The sequence below is a fragment of the Patella vulgata genome, chromosome 2 (genome assembly GCF_932274485.2).
Source record: "Patella vulgata chromosome 2, xgPatVulg1.2, whole genome shotgun sequence".
Lineage (NCBI taxonomy): Eukaryota > Metazoa > Mollusca > Gastropoda > Patellidae > Patella > Patella vulgata.
Genome location: NC_065880.2, coordinates 48,578,999 through 48,588,296, shown reverse-complemented (window position 1 = coordinate 48,588,296; position 9,298 = coordinate 48,578,999).

Here is a 9,298-nt window from a genome sequence, read left to right as displayed (position 1 = left end):
GATAACCACTTGCATGAAAGGTGCTTCGTCAGTATGTGAATCAAATATCAAAATATGACAAAATAGTCTGTTTACGATGTCTGAAAGTTTCCATTCAAGATATTGATCCATCCAGAAATGTTCGTCAGATGTGCTTAACAGGGTAATAAAACTCATTAAAGAGATTTCATTCCTGAATTGTTTGAGTGACTTGATTCTCAAATACAGCAATGTGGATGTCACATGCTACTTACACATCCTGGAATTTGGAGACTTATAACCAACACCATATGATAACTGAAAACTTGTATTTCCTTGAAAGTGTGTCAAAAAGCCTTTAAAAAGGTTTGCCGAGAATATTTTATCCTTGTACTATTTGAATTAAATGCTTTTAACTATGTACCCCTTGCAACAAGCTAATGAAACTTATGAACCAGCGGCTGCCAGGCAGGATACGCCCATAATTTTGCGAGAGATGGATAGAGAACAAGCTAAAAAAAAAAAGCAATTTTCCTTACAATCAGTGGCCATAATCCAGGTAGTTATGATCTGAAATGCGCAAATATCGCAATGGTCTCAGATATTTGGGATATAAAGATATATTTTAAGATTCATCAATATCTGATAAAAAAACGTGATTTTTCATACAATTAGGGGCTATAATCCAGGAAGTTATGGTCCGATATGTGCAAATATCGACAGGAACCAAGATCTTTGGATTATAATCATACATTTCAAGTTTCATCAAAATTGGATAAACATTATTGTGACTTCTAGAGGGTCCACAACCTTGGTATTACATACTTTACACTATTTGTGTACAAGGAGCAGCCATTTTGTCCGGCAGTTTGGGTCAGAATTTTACAAATTTTTACTCAACCTTCATTGATGTGTAACGGTGATACATTTAAACGTTTTTTAAAATTGAATACAAATTGTGACTTCTAGCGGGTCCACGAGCTAAAAATGCGATTTTTCGAACAATCGGGGGCCATAATCCAGGAAGTCGCATTTGGATATGCGCGATCATCGAAAGGAACTAAGAACTTTGTGATACAAATTTCAAGTTTCATCAAAATCGGATAAAAATTGTGGCCCCTAGAGGATCCACAACCTTGATATACCATATTTTTACACAATTTGCGTACGAGGGGCAGCCATTTTGTCCGGCAGTTTTGGTCCGATTTTCACAAAATTCGATCTCAACCTACATTACGGTGTAGGACCACAAGCAGAAAACACGATATTTTGTACAATCAGGTGCCATAATTCAGGAAGTTCCGATCTGATACACGTGAATATCAAAAGGAACCAAGATTTTTGGGTTATAAACATGCATTACAAGTTTCATCAAAATCAGATGAAAATTGTGACCTCTAGAGTGTTCACAAGCTAAAAACGTGATTTTTCGTACAATCAGGGGCCATAATCAATCAAGTTATAGTCCGATACATGCCAATATCGAAAGGAACCGAAATCATTGGGAGACGGACCTATATTTCAAGTTTCAGCAAAATCGGATAAAAATTGTGACCTGTAGAGTGTCCATAAATTGTGGACGGACACACGAACAGACAAGGGCGATGACAATATAAGTTCACATGAAAATGTGGTTGTATAAAAACTTGATATTCCTGCCCTCAGATTTTTGTACTCAGATCTTCACTCCCAGAAATAGCATGTTTTTATAATTATTATGACTGTTCCCAAATCCTTATATGTCAAATATATGTTTATAAATTTATAATGAAGCTGGTGATTAGCATTTACCATGGGAGATGTTAGATGGGTAATGTTACAGATAATTTGGACCACAAAGTAATAGCGGATCTTAATAGACACTGCTCACAGTGTAGATAAGAACACTCATGGGGCCATTTTATTTTGGCCAACAATGTTTATTCATGTGACTGATAGTAAAATATTATGGTCTGATTACAAGCTTATATTAGGACTTTAATTTACCATACATTGTAAACAATTGAGAAAAATCAGTGCTAACATGAGAAGTGAGGGAACAGGAGGTTGTGGAAAGATGAATATCGATAGGGTTCTTCCCCTCATGACACCAAATTTGAACAAATCTGTTAAAAACTGTTGTCTCTATCAAGTTCTCTTATAGACTGAAGGACTAAGTGCCGCCTTAACTTGCACACATTGAAATGTGTTGATGTTACATTCAGTTGTATGGTATGCTAGTCTTCAAAATGAACTGAAATAGTTAAAATTAAATAATTTTTATTCAAGAATGAAAAAGCAACTTGATAATAAAATAAACCATTCCTTGAAAATAACAAAACACAATAACAATAGGAATGTATTTCAATCTCTTATTTTATCTTCAAATGTGGAAGAAAAATAAAACCAGTGTTTGCCATGCAAGATACGCCCACAATATGCACGAATATCGTCAGGAACCGAGATCTTTTGGATATAAGCATATATTTTAATTTTCATCAAGATCGGATAAAAATTACGACTTTTAGAGAGTCCACAACCTTGATATACCATATTTTTTACACTATTTGCATACAAGGAGCAGCCATTTTGTCCATCAGTTTCAGTCGGATTTGAACTCAACCTTCATTGGGGGGTAACAGTGATACATTTAAATGATTTTAAAATTGACTACAAATTGTGACTTCTTGAGGGTCCAATCCACAAGCTAAAAATTTGATTTTTCTAACAATAAGGGGCCATAATCCAGGAATTTGCGTCCCGATATTTGTGATTATCGAAATGAACCAAGATCTTTGTGACAAATTTTTTTTAAAGTTTCACCAAAATTGTGACCTCTAGAGGGTCCACAACCTTGATATACCATATTTTTATGCTATTTGCATATGGGGAGCGGCCATTTTGTTTGTCAGTTTCAGTCCAATTTTAACGAAATACACACTCAACCATCATTATATATTTGAACGTTAGGGCCACAAGCTAAAAACGTGATTTATTGTACAATTTGGGGCAATAATCGAAATATCGAAAGGTACCACGATCTATTTGTGTCATAAACATACATTTCAAGTTTCATCAAATTCGGATGAAAATTGTGACCTCCAGAGTGTCCACAAGCTAAAAACTTGATTTTTCGTACAATAGGGGGTCATAATCCACGAAGTTACAGTCCAATACTGAGATCTTTGGGAGATAGACCTATATTTCATCTAAATCGGATAAACATTGTGACTTGTGGAGTGTCCACAAACAAAGAGAGAGAGGGAGATGGAGTTTAACATCCACTGGACACAAACTAGGTCATTTCGGGACAAACGTGGTTTAATTCTTTTTTATTTCAATAATTCGCTTGTGCATAGGGGTCTTTAGCAGTGGGAGGAAACCGGAGGACCCGGAGAAAACTCACGAGGTTGGACAGGTGACCCTAATCCTTGTCATGTACAACCGGGGATTTGAAACCACGTCAGTTTACTCAATGACAGGCCTTATGATAAACCCACCCCCCCATGTCCACAAACAAATTATGGACGGACATGCTGGGGCAACGACAATATACGTCCACATGAAAAAGTTATAAATTCAACATTCTCAACAAAACTTGCAAATTTATATTTATAATAATATACAAATTGTGACACATCTTTTGTTAATTGTAACCTTTAAATTTCCTTACTTTAAACCTTTTATATGTAATTAAACTTACATATTAAATTTACAATTAAATAGACATCAGTATTTTCATGACCTTTGCTAAAATTATAATTTTCAATCCACAGTGATTTTACTACTGTAAACCAAGAAACTAACATAAACAACATAACACCAGAATATACATTTTATGCTAAAGTGACACGATCTGACAAACATATGCTTTCACCTAAGGCCTGAAATTCATAATTAATCATATATAATTTTTCTATTGCAAAGCTCCTTTGATGAATTTGAATAAAATCAGATTTAATTTCACTTAAGAGCTAAAATTTCCAAGGCTTGTTATATGAAAGGTACAGGCTATCCTACTTAAATTCAGGCTCCAGGCCCCTGTTTCACGAAATTTTAACTAAAGATAAAATCCAAATTTTAGTAGAAACTTCAATTTTGATTGGCTAAGCACTAAAATCAATGTAATATTATCCAATCAAATTACTAAAATTTGGATTTTATCTTAGTTAAAACTTCGTGAAACAGGCCCCTGGTCTTTATTTTGAATCCAATAACAAGAATTATATAATTTTTGTATTCTGGATAAAAAGCACAAAATCCATTTCTTATAAATGCAACAAGATTACTATTTTAACCTGTAAAAATATTCTACACCATAATGATGTCCCCCCTGAAAAAAATATTCAAAGCAGAGTTTCAGTAGTTTGGCCGTTTGTCATGTTAATTTGCATCAATAGTTTTTTTGCGTTAGAGATTTGTTTTCCCCCATTACTTCAACCAATTTGCGTAACAATAAATTAAGCATACATGTTATAGGTTTGATCAAACTGAAATCTAGACAAAGCCGAGATCTATTTTTGTAACTTTACAGATTACTTGAAAGGTTTTCGACTACATGTAAATATATATATATATATATATATATATATATATGTCTGACTTTTACCTTTGCCATTGGTTTGCCATCAATTCTACAGAAGATGTTGAATGCCTTCAAGACCGAAGTATATATAGTAAAGCAAATATTAAAATAAAATATTGCATGAAAAAAAAAAAATATACCAGTTTACTGGTAATCAAAGATAGGTGGCCTGGCAAAGAAACATACACCCACAGTAGTTAAGTTGTCCAAGGAGTGGCAAATATTTTTTTCTTTTGTCAGTAATGAAAACATTTACAACACACTAAAATCTGATCAATAATAACAACCCCTTAAGTAATTTATCAGTTTACCGGTAATCAAAGATAGGTTGCCAGTCAACAAAACATACACCCACAGCAGCTAAGTCGTCTGTGGGGTGTCAAATATTTTATCGGTAATGAAAACATTTACAACACATTAAAATCTGATTAAGAGTAACATCCCATCAAGTAATTATCAGAAATCCTTAGAATTTGTTTGGCTTCTTGTTCTGCCACAAGTTAACATTTAGTATACAAAACATTGAATATCATAAATGATACTCTTCAAGTTATCGGAAATCGTTGAAAAGCAATAGATTTTGTTGTCTCATGACCTTAAAACACTGTGTATACATATACTCAGCCAAATTAAAAACTTGACACAGATGAATTTCAACAAATTTCTTTTTCTGGTAAGTCAAATAAATTTTAAAGTGTTGCTAACGATAGTAAGTAGTAAGAAGCCTTTAATTTCATAAAATTGTAAAGTCACGTGGATCACGTGGCTTTTGAGCATATAAAGATGAAAAACCTGAAAAACATGTGCAAACACAAACTCGTGAGGTCAATCGATGCAAGTTTGCTTAAACTGAACACGCACACGTAACTTAAACTGGAAAAACAAATTAAAATTGTTATTTTCATCTTTGTTAGAAAATGCAGCGCCTTTCAAACGTAGAACGTCTACATGCTATATGTAGGCTCTATGTAGGCTCTATGCTGGTCAGTCTGTGGTCACTGTTGCAAGAGCCTTTAATTGTTCACGCCAGACAATAATTAATCTGAGAATGAGAGTGCTTCAAACTGGAACTATTGCCGACCTCCCAAGGGCGGGAGCGCCACGTGTGACGTCACTCCAGGAAGATCAAGCAATACGTCATCTTAGAAACAGATTTGTCACTGCAACCTCCACAAGTAGAGAGATGTTTGATGGAAGGGTAACTGCACAAACTGTTAGAAATCGCTTGCAGGCTGCTGGTCATCGAGCTCGGAGGCCCTATAATGGACCAATATTGACACCTCTTCATCGCCGTAACCAACTTGTGTGGGCCACAAGACACATAGGATTTACTCAAAGACAGTGGAATTCGGTTGTCTTTAGTGACGAATCTCGATTCACTTTGAGATTTGCCGATGGCAGGGTCCGAGTGTACCACAGACGAGGTAAACGTTACGCTCAAGTGGCGGCAGCGTCATGGTTTGGGGTTCTTTTTGTGCACATGGACGTTCTCCTCTTGTTGTCCAAGGGAACTTAAATGCTGTCCAGTACAGGGATCAGATTTTGCAACCTGTTCTTCTTCCGTTTATGCAGAGACATGGGCCTGGACTAACGTTTCAACAAGACAATGCTCGACCCCATACAGCAATTGCTACCCAGAATTTTTTAAGAAATGCCGGTGTCCAAGTCTTGGATTGGCCGTCGCTTAGTCCCGACCTTAATCCTATTGAACACATCTGGGACGAACTGGGTCGACGTGTTCGTCAGCAAGAGAATCCACCACTGACGTTGCAGGACCTTCAACATGCTCTTGCTGAGCAGTGGCGACGTCTTCCTCGGGTAGTGTTTACTAATGTTCTGAGATCCATGAGAAGACGTTGTGTGGCAGTACGAGACGCTAGAGAAGGCCACAACCGTTACTAAACACTTTATTCCGATTGTCTGTGAATTTCATTTTGGGGGGTACCGTGACATCACGAACGTTATCAATGTCAAGGACTTTCGGCGAGACGTATTCTTGCTTTCTGTTGATGTCAAGGTCGTCTGTGCACAACATAACACTAAAATAGTTGCCTTAAACCAAATATTAAAAATCTAGCCCCAAAAATCCTGAGTGTCAAGTTTTTAATTTGGCTGAGTATATTTAAAGTAAATTGGATTAAAAGTTTGGTCTTGAGAGCATCCACAACATTTTTCAAAGTCATCAAGGGCCATAACTTAAGCAATAATTATCAGAAATTGTTTAAAAAAAATCAATAAGGTTCATCATCTCAGGACCTTAAACACTATGTATAAATTTAAAGTCCATCGGATGATAACTTTGGTCTGTAAAGTGTGAATAAGAATATTCAAAGAGGTCATGCTCTAAAACTCTGGCAATAATTATCAGATACCGGCTTCTTCATCTCATTATAAACACTGTGTATAAATTTAAAGTCAATTGGATGATAACTTTGTCTGTAGAGATCCACAAGATTTATCAAAGAGCCCAAGGGCCATAACCCAGGCATTAATTCTTGCAGTAATTAGTGGAAATCGTTGAAAATCAATAGGTTTCTTTGTCTCATGACCTTAAACACTGTGTATAAATTTAAAGTCAATCAGATATTAACTTTAGCCCTTAGACCGGACCGACTGAAAGATAAACTGACGAAATTATACAACCACCTTTCAATGTGGGCTTATAAAAATAGGCTGCTGGTATCTATCAGCTTTGCAATTGGAGTCACAATGGAATTTTTTTTACAAATATTAAGGCATCCATCTTGTCAAACTGTACATCCAGATAAAGATTTTTTAACTAAATATGCAAGTGCATAAAAAAATATTTGAATTAGAAAGGCAAAACATATCAAGTTACTCTGCATGTAATAAAAAGTAATTGTACAATGCATAGAGGTAACTTAGCCCTTGCCATACTCCTTACAGTGTTTTCTTTGATAAATCAACACTTCTTGCATTGCTGTACCAAGCAATCATTTTGATGAATAGTTTAGCAAGCAAGGTTTGTTTTGTGTGGGGGGTTTCCCCACTTTGCTTAAGTACATCTAGCATGGTGATACCATTCAGATTTCTTAGAGAAATTATGATCTTAGACCACTCAGTCACCTCTTCCTGTCCATATAGACTAGATAGGCCAGTTTTGAAGATTTAGTTCTCTTCTATTTTACTGAACTTGTTAGGCTAGCCATAAGGAGGAACCCAACTTTGCTGCTTGCCATGTTTTAGTACACTTTATACCTTATTATTTGAAAGATGGGAAAGCTTACATATATTTAAATACTATTAAGAGGCAGGGGCTTATGCAATCAAGATTTAACAAAAATAGCATAATAGCAAGAGCCTTGCAACAAGTGCAATCAAGATCGAGCTTTATAATGACAACATATACCACCACATTACATGAAATATAATGTATCATCTTAATCTAAGCTTGCGTAGAAATTCTTACACTACTTTCATAGTTCATAAATATAAAAAAATATGGCTTATTATAACTTTCTCAAAATAAAAATGAAATCACCAACAAGGCTAATAATAATATAGAGGAATGTTGACATGTCTATATGTGGAATGATCTGGTTAAAATAAATAACTAAATGAAATAAAACCAATAAAAATATAATGGAATGTTGAGACAAGAGGTTATGGTCATTTGATCACAAGTCGAGATAACAGATATATAATTAAGCTGATATATATATATATATGAGACACAGACGTATAATTAATGTATATGTACCTGGTATATTGACATTTGCTATAATTAATAACTGCACCCAAATAAATTAAAGGAGCTAAATCTCTATGATTTGGGTTAAATTAAATGTCAAATTAAGTGAAATTTCAATTTCGTATTTAATGTATTAATGTAAATCAGTTTGCTTACTAATTTTTGTTTTGTTCTTGGTTTTTTTAAAAACTGATATATCCGTGGACCTAACATTTTGAATGTAGACAGATATCTACTTCACAAAGCAGATGAAAACATTAGATTTAATTATTTAAATCAACTTTTATGTTTTACCCAAATTAAAGATCTAGTTAGTTTAAAAGGAAAAGTAAATTGTTCCTGGTAATATCTATGAATAATACAATTTTAATCATTATTAAATTCAAAATTTAAATCGATATTAAATTCAAAACTTAAAGGGGCATTATGTAAGATTTAGATATAGATCTGACAATTCGTGCTATAATAGTTAAAAAATAAATAATGCAAAGGGAACATGTTGAAAATTTCAGTCAAATCACTTTATTCTGAGCCGAGTCTCGATTGTCATTGCTACCGTTGTTAAGATAATAAACAAAGTCTCCATTTTTAAATTAAATCATTTATATAGTTTTAACTGTCAATCGTATTTGAATCTGTTGACAATCTAGAGTAGCATCAAGAGTTGATAATGGTCTTGGAAAGTTAATAAATATCTAATTAATAATTTATATAACATTAAGACATAAAGAAAGACATGCACTAGACAGATTTAGCTCTTGAATAATGCCTCTTTAAATAGATATTAAATTCAAAACTTAAATCATTATTAAATACAAAATTCAAATCGATGATAAAATTCAAATCGATGATAAAATTCATAATCGATATCAAATTCAAAATTTTAATCTCTATTACTTTTTTAAAAAATCAATTGATATTAAATTCAAAATTTTAATCAATATTAAAAATCAAAATTTTAATCAATATTAAAATTTTGTATTAAAAATCAAAATTTTAATCAATATTAAAAATCAAAATTTTAATCAATATTAAAAATCAAAATTTTAATCAATATTAAAAAT